Here is a 15000-nt window from a genome sequence, read left to right on the forward strand (position 1 = left end):
AGAGAGAGGTCTGAGAGAGAGAGAGAGAGAGAGAGAGAGAGAGAGAGAGGTCTGAGAGAGAGAGAGGTCTGAGAGAGAGGTCTGACAGAGAGAGAGAGAGAGAGAGAGAGGGAGAGAGAGAGGTCTGAGAGAGAGAGGTCTGAGAGAGAGAGAGAGGTATGAGAGAGAGAGAGGTCTGAGCGAGAGAGCGAGAGAGAGAGAGAGAGAGAGAGAGAGAGAGGTTGGAGAGACAGAGAGGTCTGAGTGAGAGAGAGGTCTGAGAAAGAGAGAGAGGTCTTAGAGAGAGAGAGGTCTGAGAGAGAGAGAGAGAGAGAGAGAGAGAGAGAGAGAGAGAGAGGTCTGAGAGAGAGAGAGAGACGTCTGAGAGAGAGAGAGGTTGGAGAGACAGAGAAGTGTGAGTGAGAGAGAGGTCTGAGAAAGAGAGAGAGGTCTGAGAGAGAGAGAGAGAGAGGGGTCTGAGAGAGAGAGAGGTCTGAGAGAGAGAGAGAGAGGTCTGAGAGAGAGAGAGAGGTCTTAGAGAGAGAGAGGTCTGAGAGAGAGAGAGAGAGAGAGAGAGAGAGAGAGGTCTGAGAGAGAGAGAGAGAGGTCTGAGAGAGAGAGAGGTTGGAGAGACAGAGAAGTCTGAGTGAGAGAGAGGTCTGAGAAAGAGAGAAAGGTCTGAGAGAGAGAGAGAGAGAGAGAGAGAGAGAGGGGTCTGAGAGAGAGAGAGAGAGGTCTGAGAGAGAGAGTGAGAGGTCTTAGAGAGAGAGAGAGAGAGAGGTCTGAGAGAGAGAGAGAGAGAGAGAGAGGTCTGAGAGAGAGAGAGGTCTGAGAGAGAGAGAGAGAGGGGTCTGAGAGAGGTCTGAGAGAGAGAGGTCTGAGAGAGAGAGGTCTGAGAGAGAGGTCTGAGAGAGAGAGAGGTCTGAGAGAGAGAGAGGTCTGAGAGAAAGATAGGTCTGAGAGAGAGAGAGGTCTGAGAGAGAGAGAGGTCTGAGAGAGAGAGAGAGGTCTGAGAGAGAGTGAGGTCTGAGAGAGAGAGAGAGAGAGAGTGAGGTCTGAGAGAGAGAGAGAGTGAGGTCAGAGAGAGAGAGAGAATGAGAGTGTGTGAGTGTCTGAGAGAGACACCAACTGCGCACTGCAACTGTTAGGTATGTATATACACCTTTGTGTTTACTTTGGGCACCGCGGAAAAATCCTGATCGCCTTGGGGAGCCTTGAAAAAATTCTGATTGCTTTGGGGAGCCTAGAACCGAAAAAGTTTGGGAACCACTGCAGTAGGTATTGATGCAGCAACGAGTATCCGAACACTTGCCTTTGATAATCTGGGGCAATCTCCCAGTAATGCTGCAACATTTCTGTGACATTTCTGCAGACAGACTAATAGCCCATCAAATTAACACAGCGGTGGTCCCTGGCAGTCCTATTCAAACTGAAACAGATGCCAATTGAAGAAGATTGTACATTTGAAAGAAGAGCGAAGATGTATTTTTCATAAAGTAATTTACTGTAATCTAATAAAAAATATTTTATATTTTTAAATACTTTTTAGTCATCGGAAGTTTTTAAAGGAATAAGTAAGTGGTGGGTTACATTTAAATACCATTACATATCATATCATTTCGTATGGAAAGAAATGAACGGGAATAAGGGAAGGGTTACATTGCATTTAGATTTTGAAGAAATACTAGCACACTAGCACCTACTATAATTTCTGTGGAATATTGCAACCAATGCTAAAACTCAATTTTCCTGGCTGAGTCGCATTTGTGGGTTATAGTAGCTGTGAGCTGCTGAAAAATTATTGAGGGCTAACACTCAACCCGCAGAATGAATGAGCCAGTAAATGACGCTACTATATATCTTATTTCAAGCACCAATTAAATGAGAGGCATGGTAAGTAAGGAGTGTTTTTACACCTGTCAAAATACATTAGCAGCAAGGTACTGTAGGAGCTGAGAAGAGATGTGAGAATTGATAACATTGTTTTGTAAATTCCGGTCAATGCCCTAAAATTTTGTGGGAGGGGGTCGGGGGGAGGAGAATGTTATTGGCTCTGAAATATATCCGTCTTTTTATTTATTTTGGGAATGCGTTGACATGTTAAGATGTTTTTAGAAATGATCTGTACTTCCGGGACATATCATCTTTTTTCCACAATAAAACAGAACATTTTGCCAACTTCAGAAATGTTTGTGAATACGTTACACATCTCCAGAGCTGACAGATGATATCATGGTAACTTGGAAAAAAATTTAAAGAATGGTAAACGTACAGTAAGAAAACAAAATGAAAAATGACTGAGAAATTGTAAGTAGCCAATAAATATTTAATACAATCCTTTTAGTTATATCACAAACTGGAACAAATGTTTGCTTCTAACAATTAACTTAAATGTTTCCCTGCAGTATTATAATATTTTCATATACCTTGTTTCCATTAGATCCATTTTGTAATAGATCAAGGTAATATTGTTAGCAATCTGAACTGTACTGTATGTTTAACATTATCCATATCACTGTGTTAATAAAATTATAATGTATTCCTTGATTATACAACTAAGGTTGTCTTTAATCAGATGTTAAATTACTTTACACAAAAGTATTTCAGTGGCATAACTAGGGGTGGCTTAAAAGAATCACTAAATTATTATACTGTCTTGAACTGTAATAGGATGAGAAATGTTGCCTTTTGAGAAGAAAAACATTTATGTAGTGGTATGTACAATAGTCATGAATTAACATGACTTCAAAGCAACACATCTGCAAAAGTGTACCATACTGATGCAGCAGCCGTTATTCGAACACATCACGGTGCCGATTTTGAGTTCTCTGTTGTTCCCACGCAGCATGAACGCGGCCAATCGCCCCAGACACCCTCGCTTATCGCGGATGTTTTGTTTGAATATCATGGATTCTGTTTCTTCGTTTGCAATAAAATGGATGAATTGTAATGTGTACAGTACTGTGCTTCTGTGTCAATTTCATGTTTTTAAAAGCCAGAATACTAAAATTCATTTTTCTGCACTCGCCGTGCTCGCATCTTAGTGCGTGAAGCCTGAAATTCATCCCGCGGTTTCAAATTGGGATTCCGATGTACATGACGCGTGAAGTGTTCGAATAAAGGCCGCTGCATCAGTATGTGTCAGAGAAACAAAATCATATTACTTTCAAGTGGATTTTTTTCATTGATACCAATTACAGCTCAACCCCCTTATAACGCTGTGCTTGGGGTCCAAATAATCAAATCGCGTTATAAGCGGATCGCATTAGAAATAATGTACAATTGTATGCATTGTACAATAAAGTATTTAAGATACCAATAATCGTGTTGTAAAGTATTCATAAATACGAAAATTGGGAGCCATGCTTGCATCGCATTATAATCGGATTCGCGTTGTAACGGATTGCGTTATAACGGGGCTGAGCTGTATATACTTTTTTTTGCTTAAAAAGCCTTGAAAATTGCCCTAAAACAAATTGTGGTTATTTGTGATGCTTGGTAGAGGTTAAACCACCTTCACCTCATATAGGGTAATGTATCAAAGTCTCCTAGATGTAAAACTGGGTGACAGTATAACTGAAGCAACTAACTTGCAACAGAAAGATTTCTTATTGAATGCACTGACATTTTTTGTGCGTTTTATAAATATTGTGCTGCTTTTTGCTCCCTTTGTGCAGTTGAGAGACTAATACACAGCACCCATAGTCTAATGTAAATCCAATCAGTTGATCACTGTTAGTTCATTTTTGTGCTGTAAACTACTAGCATTGTAAGCAAACATTTATGGACTACTTCTTTTTCAAGTAACAATTTATCAAACTTTGAAAATCATAATGCGGTAGATCCTCAGAAGTCTGTTAAATGTATATGTCTACGTTAAATAGAAGAAAAGAGCTGATATAGTCTGGTTCAAGGAAGGGAGAGGGGGGATGAATAAGAGAGTCCCCAAATTACACACACTCAGTATCACACACTGTATGGTTGAATAGTTACTTGCAGCAATGCGAACCTGGAATTAAGATGAGCTTAAAGATAATAACGTGTACATACCCCAATGTAGTTGTAGCATGGATAGTGATAGATATCTAAGAACATACTTTTTAATAGAACGTCTTGGTTTGTTGTGGAAAGGGAGCGATCCAGTCAGGAATACATCATGTAAATAAAAACATATAAAACAATGATTGTGCAGTATTGTGGTTATATATTGGCTTGTTATGAATCTTGGCTCTAATGAAGAACCTACTTACAGCAACAATAAAGAAAATTCGCTTTTGTCTGACTCAGTCAGGTAGTAGGGAATTGGTGATGTTTCTTTAAGGTAAACGTTAGCCTCATCCGGTCCTCACACAGGTGGGCTATTCCAGTGAATATTAGTACTTGAATCCCAGTATGGTATATGTGGACAGAAAGCAGAAACAGCCCAATGGTGTAGGTTGCAAAAAAACAGGGTTTATAAACGGTAAGGGTAAGGCATGTACTCACACTTTGTACAATAAAAACGTGCACATAAAGGTATCTTTAGCGCTGGATGAGTTGCGCCCACTGTAGTGGTGACTCCCCGTCTTCCTCTATCACCAGACGTGCCGCCGGCAATGGCGTCTGACGTCACTTCCCTCTCGCGTCTATCCGCATCCGGTGGAGGTAGATTATGACGCGCTGGGAGAGGGTCTGCGGGTGAGTTCAAACGTCTGGAGTTCTCTCTTCAAGGCAGCTGCAGCTTGATGAGTCGGCTCTACGCGTTTCGCTGTAGCATACAGCTTCGTCAGGAGCGTCATGACGTGTAGTTGTGGGCGTCATATATTTATACGATGTTGACTAATTGGCTACTCAGTGTCTTTCTAATTGGACTCATTATTACATACTTTAACCCACAGGTTTGCCTATACATAGGCACAGCAAGACTCTGTGGTCCAAACATAAACTAACTGTTTTGCTAAATTACATGGCTAAAATACACATAATACAATCTTTAATAACATCCAAACTCAAAATGAATATACATAAATTTAAAAAAATAAAATTAATTTAAAAAATGTGAATTAGATCGAATAGGTATATATAAATATATTTCATATCTCATAAAAATATAACATCATAATGGTTTATAGGTTGCACTTAAATTATCGTAGATCGGGAGAGAGAAAAGACAGAGACACTGGTATTAGTATATAGAAATGTATCTTCTAAGGATACTTTAAAACAACATTATTATGAAATTGATAAAAATAATTTATATATGATACAACCATACTTCATTCTGCTAGAGGTAGATTTAAAGATAGCAGTGACTGGAGCACAAACTTGATAGTGCAAAAATTTAAATAATTAAGAACTCAGATATTAAAAATAGATATAGGTATTCCTATATAATAATTTCATACAAAGATATTATTGTATTGAATTTTATTCTAATAACACATACAATAGTGTAAAGTGAGTATAAAATAAATTTTTAAAAATATATGTAGAAAATATATTTGTAAAATCACATTTTTAAAACATAAATATACATATTAGAAATGGGCACAGTAGAGAGGCCGCCGCTATCTTTAAATCTACCTCTAGCAGAATGAAGTATGGTTGTATCATATATAAATTATTTTTATCAATTTCATAATAATGTTGTTTTAAAGTATCCTTAGAAGATACAGTTCTATATACTAATACCAGTTTCTATGTCTTTTCTCTCTCCCGATCTACGATAATTTAAGTGCAACCTATAAACCATTATGATGTTATATTTTTATGAGATATGAAATATATTTATATATACCTATTCGATCTAATTCACATTTTTTAAATTAATTTTATTTTTTTAAATTTATGTATATTCATTTTGAGTTTGGATGTTATTAAAGATTGTATTATGTGTATTTTAGCCATGTAATTTAGCAAAACAGTTAGTTTATGTTTGGACCACAGAGTCTTGCTGTGCCTATGTATAGGCAAACCTGTGGGTTAAAGTATGTAATAATGAGTCCAATTAGAAAGACACTGAGTAGCCAATTAGTCAACATCGTATAAATATATGACGCCCACAACTACACGTCATGACGCTCCTGACGAAGCTGTATGCTACAGCGAAACGCGTAGAGCCGATTCATCAAGCTGCAGCTGCCTTGAAGAGAGAACTCCAGATGTTTGAACTCACCCGCAGACCCTCTCCCAGCGCGTCATAATCTACCTCCACCGGATGCGGATAGACGCGAGAGGGAAGTGACGTCAGACGCCATTGCCGGCGGCACGTCTGGTGATAGAGGAAGACGGGGAGTCACCACTACAGTGGGCGCAACTCATCCAGCGCTAAAGATACCTTTATGTGCACGTTTTTATTGTACAAAGTGTGAGTACATGCCTTACCCTTACCGTTTATAAACCCTGTTTTTTTGCAACCTACACCATTGGGCTATTTCTGCTTTCTGTCCACATATACCATACTGGGATTCAAGTACTAATATTCACTGGAATAATCTACCTGTGTGAGGACCGGATGAGGCTAACGTTTACCTTAAAGAAACATCACCAATTCCCTACTACCTGACTGAGTCAGACAAAAGCGAATTTTCTTTATTGTTGCTGTAAGTAGGTTCTTTATTAGAGCCAAGATTCATAACAAGCCAATATATAACCACAATACTGCACAATCATTGTTTTATATGTTTTTATTTACATGATGTATTCCTGACTGGATCGCTCCCTTTCCACAACAAACCAAGACTGCATCCGTGGAAAATCTTAGCACATTTTCCTGGAAAGGTTTGAGAAGTATCCTGTTGGGTAACATCTTTTCATTTTATTTCTATATAGAACTTACTATTTCAAAGGAAACTGTGGCGCCTAGGCAAGTCATTTAAGTATATTTTAATAGAACGTTTCATATAAAATAAGAGGGGGTAATAACATCTGAAAGAAGCGTCACTGCTGTAGAAAGGCATATCGTGATATGTGCAGAGAAAAAGTGTACTTATGTGTGAGATACACTGGAGTCAAATTATGACTGTTAGTTGTCAGTGAGACTGGTGTGCTGAGTATATTATATCACTTAGACAGTATGCGCTCCCTGTACTGTGTGCATAGGCTATGCTGCTTAGGACTAGAGCTAAGTAACTGTGGTGTCTGAACCATTATCTGTGTGATGTTGGTTACACTGGTGTCTCAATGATCATATGGTGAGCAGTGAATTTTTATATCCAGAGGGGATACTGGAGTTGCCGATGCACCATCCTGAGATGTATCAAGTTATCTCATGCAGTTTGAACTAATCATCAGATGATTGCAGCTTGTGGGGGAGCACTTAAACCGGGGACCTTGGGCAGCGGGTGATCCAGTAGTGGTAAGTATTGTAATTGAAAACGGTGGTAAGTATTGCACACTGGGTAAACACTTATGATTGGAGCGTATGCTCTCTGAGCAGGAAGACTGCACTCAGATGGGTCCACTTTCTCTCAACAGGTGAGAGTGGTCTCAGGTTGGTGGTTTCTCATGGGAGAAAACTCAAAGTCCGGGGACTGCATACAGCGGTTGCTGTGACATGAGTAGGTGTTTGATATACCTGCCTACTGGTAGTTATTTGTTCAGTCTCATGTTAAATAGGGTTAAGGTGATGATAAATTGTAACGCATATCCACAAAGGGGGTTAGCGTTACACAAAGACATTGTTAGAGAGGAGATAATGGGTGCTCAAATATTTCTGGACACAAAACTTCAATAATGATATCCACAAATATAAGTGAAAAGATAACTCTTGCATGGAGTGTGTAGTGTTGTCAAATTAGTGAGAAGTCTTGTACATACTGAGTAATAAGCCCTCCTGAAGGTATCAGCCAATGATGGTGTCCCACACTACTGCAGCCTCATTTGGGGTGTCAATCAAAATGAAGCAATCTTCAACAAGACATAGGTGGCTATGCACTAAGCTCAATGGCGTTGCGTTCTGATTTGGCCAAAAAACAGGTCCGTTAAAAAGTGAAGCCGTACCTGCTCAAAATAGCTCAAAACAGCCACAGCGTACGCGATGCTTTTATTTCCCCTGCTAGCGTTGTTAACCTTTACGTACGCTAGCTGATAGAAAAAAAAGCTGCATGTAACATTTGCATGGAGATTCTGTATCTCCATGCAAGGCTGTTACAGGCGATCGTACACTAAATAAAAACATTTTAATAATAGTGTACATGAGCAGGGGGTGTCCGGAGCTGAACCGCATTGGTTTCAGGTCCGAGGACCCCCTACTTCAGGAAATATAGGCCCCGTTATGGGGTGGCGGTATCCCCTGCAGTTTAAAGCTCCCACGTCACGTGACCGGGTTATTTACATTCTGCAGGGGATACCGGCACCCCATAAAGGGGCCTATATCTCCTGAAGTAGGGGGTCCTCGGACCTGAAACCAATGCGGTTCAGCTCAGGAGACCCCCTGCACATCTACACTAGTATTAAAACACACATAACAATAAACAATAATTCATTACCGTAGCAGCTATACGCTATGGTAATGAAGCTGCTTTAATGTATTTTTAATAATAGTGTGCGGGAGCAGGGGGTCCCTGAGCTGAACCGCATTGATTTCTGCCTCAAAGACCCCCTGCTTCCCGAGTTACAGGCCCCGGTATGGGGCCTCGGAGGCCACTGTCGCCGCCATCTTTATAGCGTCCAAGACGCGACGTGGGCTCTATAAAGATGGCGTCCGCACTGGCACCGTTGCCCCAAAGTGGGGCCTTTAACTCGGGAAGCAGGGGGTCTCTGAGGCAGAAATCAATGCGGTTCAGCTCAGGGTACCCCCTGCTCCCGCACACTATTAATAAAAATACATTAATGCAGCTTCATTACCTTAGCGGATAGCCGCTTAGGCAATGAAGGGGTTAAGGCACATTATCATGTTTATTGGGGACAATTGCCCCCAATAAACAACACACATCGCCCCGCCCCCTAACACATACAGTACTGTAATGGGCAAAATTACTATTATCCACGTATGGATAATAATGCATTTGCCCATTTTAAATACATATTATTTACAATAAATACAGTCAAAAAATTTACACTTACGTTTTACAGGCACCCATGCTGAAGGCCGTCTTCATCCTCATCGTCATTCTGCCCATGCCCCTCCGGTGCTGCAAAACATGCACAACAATCACAATAGCCAATGTAATGTCCCCTAACCCCTTAATCACCATAGCGGTTATTAACCGCTACAGTCATTAAGGGGTTAACCCACCCTCACCCACCACTCGGGAGGCCTACATACCCTCCCCCACTAACCCCCCACCCCATGAGGCTTAACCACCCTCACCCACTACCCACAAGGGAGGCCTACGCACATACACTTGGGGCCAATACATACTCCCCCCACCCCCAACACATACAGTACAATAATGTGCAAAATAACTATTATCCAGATATGGATAATATATTATTTGCCCATTATGAAACACATAAAACATGCATAAATCAAAACATGAATTTTTAATTTTAAAATCACCACATTGCGTATTACAATAAATCCAGCATCTATTGTAAATATAAGCCAACAAATCAGCAGCTCCACAAATGTATATGAAATGTCACACAATTGCATTGAGTGTGTACATGATGCAATTAATCTGTGCATCATGTAACACTATGCAAAATATATGTAACAATAAAATACACTATGAACAATGTCCCCTAACCACCAATGTCATCATGAAAATCAATTAGAAACTAACCAACATCAATACAATTAACATCAATCAATTAATCCATTTCCTCAAACAATTAAAATACAATACAAATTAATTATACAATTCCCTATTCAATTCCTAAAGCCAAACCATTGCCAAAACAATTCTAATTTAAAGTAAACACCATCATTCTAATCTAACTACCAGAAAGAAGCCATTAACTAAATACTAATTACATTATTCACAACAATGACAAAATAAAGCTGCTAAATACATATCCATACATGAAAAGAACCTAAACATGAGCCAAACAATCAATTATTATCCCTGTACGTATGTCTATCCATACCGATATATAAACATAACATATAGGGGCAATAATAGAGCATAAAATACAAAGCATTTACATACAAAATTCACATACAATACACACATTCAGTGTCCACAAATGTATGTATATATATAGATGCATTAACGGGCATTAAATGGGACTGAAAAAATAAAAGACATGAATCAAAAATCATAAAAACCTGTAAAAGTAAAAATAAAAAAAATTACTTTTGTTTACTCACCATTAGATGTCCACTCACCGAAATCCAAGCGACCTGCATGCACAGTGGTGGGTGAGGGTGGGTTAACCCCTTAATGACTGTAGCGGTTAATAACCGCTATGGTGATTAAGGGGTTAGGGAACATTACATTTGCTATTGTGATTGTTGTGCATGTTTTGCAGCATCGGAGGGGCATGGGCAGGATGAAGATGAGGATGAAGACGGCCTTCATCGTGGGTGCCTGTAAAAGGTAAGTGTAATATGTTTTGACTGTATTTATTGAATGTTATATGTATTTAAAATGGCCAAATGCATTATTATCCATATGTGGATAATTGTAATTTTGGCCATTACTGTATAGTATGTGTTAGGGGGGTGTATTTAGTTATAATTCTTGTTTATTATTTTTCGACGTGCAACATTGGTACCGCAGGCCCGCGGGGAACCCGGGACCCCTGCGGGGACCCCCGGACACCCGCGGGGTCAGCTGGGGACACCCGCCGGCCTGCTGTATGGGTTTTGCACATGCAAAAATAAAAAGCAAGAATTTTTTCTAAGTCCAGATTTCTTTGCATCTAATCTGACCTGACGTGTTCTGATCAATGCAACTTTCGCGTACGCTAAGGTTGCGTTGCTTAGTGCATCCCGCTTAAGGGCAGAATTTAACGCAAACAGGGTTGCGAACGAGCAAAGTTGGACTTAGAAAAAATTCCTGAAAAAAGTCATTTTTAGATCGCAAAGTGCCTGTTTGCGTTGCTTAGTGCATTGGGTTGAGCGCAAAAGCACGTTCTAAGAGCACTTTGCGGTCTAAAAGTGACTTAACGGAGCTTAGTGCATAGCCCCCATAGTACTCAAATTTCTTCTTACATTGCATATAATTTCAATCCTTATCCATTCCAAGAGTCTCTGCTGATGTGTTACCAGCTGCAAGTAAGGAAATCCAAGATCAAAATGCAAAAAAAGCAGCACACAGCAAATGGAGGCAGGGTCAGTGTTGTGATAAAAATGTATTTATTAAATCATCACCAAAAGGAGGTACAAAGGACCTCCATGACATTTCGTGTTTTTGTGGGTGCTTTATCAAGGAGTACAGAGCTTTCCACAGTAAACCATTTTATACATTTACAAATTTACAAAATTCGCCCCAAAAAAGCGTGATCCTGTCATGACGCCATGCGTGTGCATGCATGTGTGTCAATACACAGCTGTCGCTGAGTGGGGAGAGAGGCAGAAACACAGCTGTGTTGGTGCCATGGAGGCCAAAATAATAATACACACAGAAACAGACCTGCGAAAACTCCCAGAGAAAGGGACAGAACACACAAGATTGGCTAATGAAACCCACTCTGAGTGTAACAAACTAGTTGACTCCACATGAGAGGGGTAGGACTTACCAAGGATATAAATAATATCAATGTATAATAATGTAGAGCGTTAAAAACATTTGAAATAAAACTTTAATTTTGATAAACATTGTTAATTGTTAACATGATGTTAATTTTATGTTTAATAACTAACAATAAATGTAAAGTACTTTAGCACTACAGAATTATTTTGGCAGTCTTAACAAATGAGTACTGCACAGTATGTATCTCTAATAACTAACATTTCTGTTTATCTGTTTTTAAATTGAATATTTATAGTACTTACGATTTTATTCCCGCTACTTGTAATAAAAAACTTTTTTCCACAAAAGAATAAAATATGATATATTCTAGAATATAGATTTTCATACCATTACACCACTCTGCTGGTGTGGTAATGGTGGAAACTGATCTCAATTTATGTATGGACATGTCTTTTAAATTGTCACAAGTTTTTCAAAATATTCCAAGGTTACCTTGTCAAGAAGAAGCAAACTCTATTATCCTTCTTAAGTGGTTGCTTCACATGCTGTACTGTATCCATGGAAGGTTATTCTTATGATCACACACAATGCATAACTGGCTTCCTATGTTGTAAAATTAATGAGAGAGGGCACACTGTTGGTTCTTACAGAATTACCATTGCTGGAAGTCCAGCACACACAATAGGATAAATGAAGTTGCTACTACCCATCAAACTGATGTCACACTGATACCATCTGTATGTCTGTAGGAATCAACTTGAGCCCTGCTGATTAGAAGCTGGAGTTCAGATGGTGATTGGCATCCTGTTCAAGATGCTTGCAGAATTGGTGATTAATCAGCAGTTTTGGGTTAGGTAAGGGACTTTGATAATAAATAAAGAAGACTTGAAGTAATAAACGCTTGGAAAACTTGTCAGACTGTAAATAAGCTTTCAGAGTGTTTTCATTTAACCTAGTAAACAGCATACTGACAATATTTTTCTTTCTACTGCATATATTAAAGTCAAATATGATTTCATTAAGCGGAATCCACGGACAAAGTAATTTATTAAATTGTTAGCCTTTTTGTTTCTTGAGTAACTGACTACCCAGTTACAAGCTACTGTACAGCCACCCATCTTCTTAGCTTCTGTCTATAATTTACCATTATATATATATATATAGTATATACTTAATGTTTATTTTTCTCTCCAGATAAGTAAGTAATCTGGGAAGCAGCTGAAAAATCATCTATGTTATCTCTTCCTACATCTGAAAACAAAGAGGATACAAAAGTCCCCCAAGACCAAACACATTGAAACATTTTTTTACAGACTTGTGCATTTATAGTTATACTATATAATTGTATGTAGATGTAGCCAAGCTCCCCACTTACTTACGGTGCAGGGAGTGAGGCTGCAGAGTGATCAGAGCGCCGGAGCTCCACGGTGGACTGGCAATGCAGTGGGCCACCATCTTACATGTGCATTTGCAGTCAGCTAGTTGCTCCACAAGGGATTACAAGTCCCAAAATCCCCAGGAGAGGCAAGGGAGTTTATTTTGACACGAACAGAGGAGTGCACCAGTCTAGATGGGGACAGCGAGGGAGAAGGTAGTAACCGGGTGCCAGTGGCTCCCGGACTATGCCAGACTTCCCCCACAGGTCCCAGTTAGGCCCTGAGTCAAAGTAGCGGCAGTAATTGTAGGGAGAGCCCCAGGTAGGGACACTCCCCTTTAGTGCTGCAAAAGAAAGAGTGTTGCTGCGCCAGTGACCGGACAGCCACGTGGTGCCCTCCGGTCTGGAACCAGGCCCAGGGTCTGGAGACTTTAAGGGAGATACTCCTGCTTGAGCTCCCTCAAGATACGGACACCACGATAAGGTTAGAGGGGATTTGGCAGATCCCATGTCATGGGATCAGGTTTTGGCCCTGCTGATTCAGGATTTCCATTATACCCTTGTCTGGACTGGGACCAGGAAGGTACCACCATGCACCAACGATTTCACACAGGGGTAGCGCTACTCCACACACTTTGGGGTGGGCATTGTTCTTTGGACACCAGGGTGGTTAGGTGCCCATGGAACCCTGAGTACTGCAGTGCCTCTGAACCACACATCAAGTGCATTGATCGTGGTCAAGTAACCCCTGTGCACTGATGTGTGGTATAAGGGGACTGGTTGCAATCTAAGCAGCCTGCCTCTGGGTATTCACCTTTATTTATACATATTTGTATCTTTCAACCCTTTAACCCTCTACTCCCTTATTTTTATCTGTTTTCTGGATGTGTTTCCTACATGAACACACTGTTGTCATTTGCCTGCTAAACCTTGAATGCAAACAAAAATTAAACAATAACAACTATATGGATCTCTGAATTTTTTAAATACTACAACAATACAATAATTGTGCAAGATATGGAAAGCAAATACAGCCAGCTATATACAAAGAAAAAAAGGCAAAAATAATGAAACAGCATAACCGCAGAAAAACATATTTTCTCCCACTCACTTGATGTGTATATAAATAAGGCAGTGTAGAAGTTTAACCTCTTTCCGTGGTGACTGAAACCTCAGTGATGCAGGGTAAGAGTTCCAGTATGGTGTTAGTCCTCAGATCCTACGCTCATTAAAAATGAGAAAAAAACAGACCTAGAACAAATATGCAATTTACTAAAAAACAAACAGAAAAAAAGACAATGCACTCACAAAGTGCACTACTGTATGTCTCAAGCATTGAGACCACCCTGGGTCCAGGAACCGACACAGATGGCGCACACCAGCCTCACTCCTTCCTCGCTCTGATCCGAAGAGATGACATCCCTTTCGGAAGCATCATTGTCACCGGTAAACGGAGGTATCAGGTGAAGATCCTGCAGCGTCTGCTCATCTGGTCATCCGGTCCTTCTCCTGCTCCACTGCCCTATTTGTTTTATTCCATAGGAACTTCCACAGGGGATATGATCCATGGTTAAAATGGTCATCTTTAAATACTGTAGTACTTAATTGACTGATGTCACACCGCAAATGGGTGCAAAATATCATGATGCATACTAGGACCCAATCAGATACAAATCAAACCAAACTGAATGCACATGAGTATACAATCTTACAAGGGTAAAAAAAAAATAGTTACATAATAAATAAAAACAATAACAGAGATATTCAAAGATTACATAAAAGGAAACATGAATTACAAATCTTATAGAATGTGAATTTATACATACACTGGCGACACACTTTATTCGAGCACGGCTAGTCCCGCGAATTCGGGTATACTCGGGTGTATTCAGGTTTCTGATATTTTTCAGCCAGAGTGCATTGCGTTATTTTCCGGCAGGAATTTAAGCTTTTTATTCCGGCTGGTTACAATACTGCAATGCCGTCAAAATACACATGGTGGCGCTTGCGAGCTATTCTCTGTGAAGCCGTCCCCTATAATGAATTGTAATGCAGTATACAGTATATATATATATACAGTACTGT

The sequence above is a fragment of the Ascaphus truei genome, chromosome 10, assembly GCF_040206685.1.
Source record: "Ascaphus truei isolate aAscTru1 chromosome 10, aAscTru1.hap1, whole genome shotgun sequence".
Classification (NCBI taxonomy): Eukaryota; Metazoa; Chordata; class Amphibia; order Anura; family Ascaphidae; genus Ascaphus; species Ascaphus truei.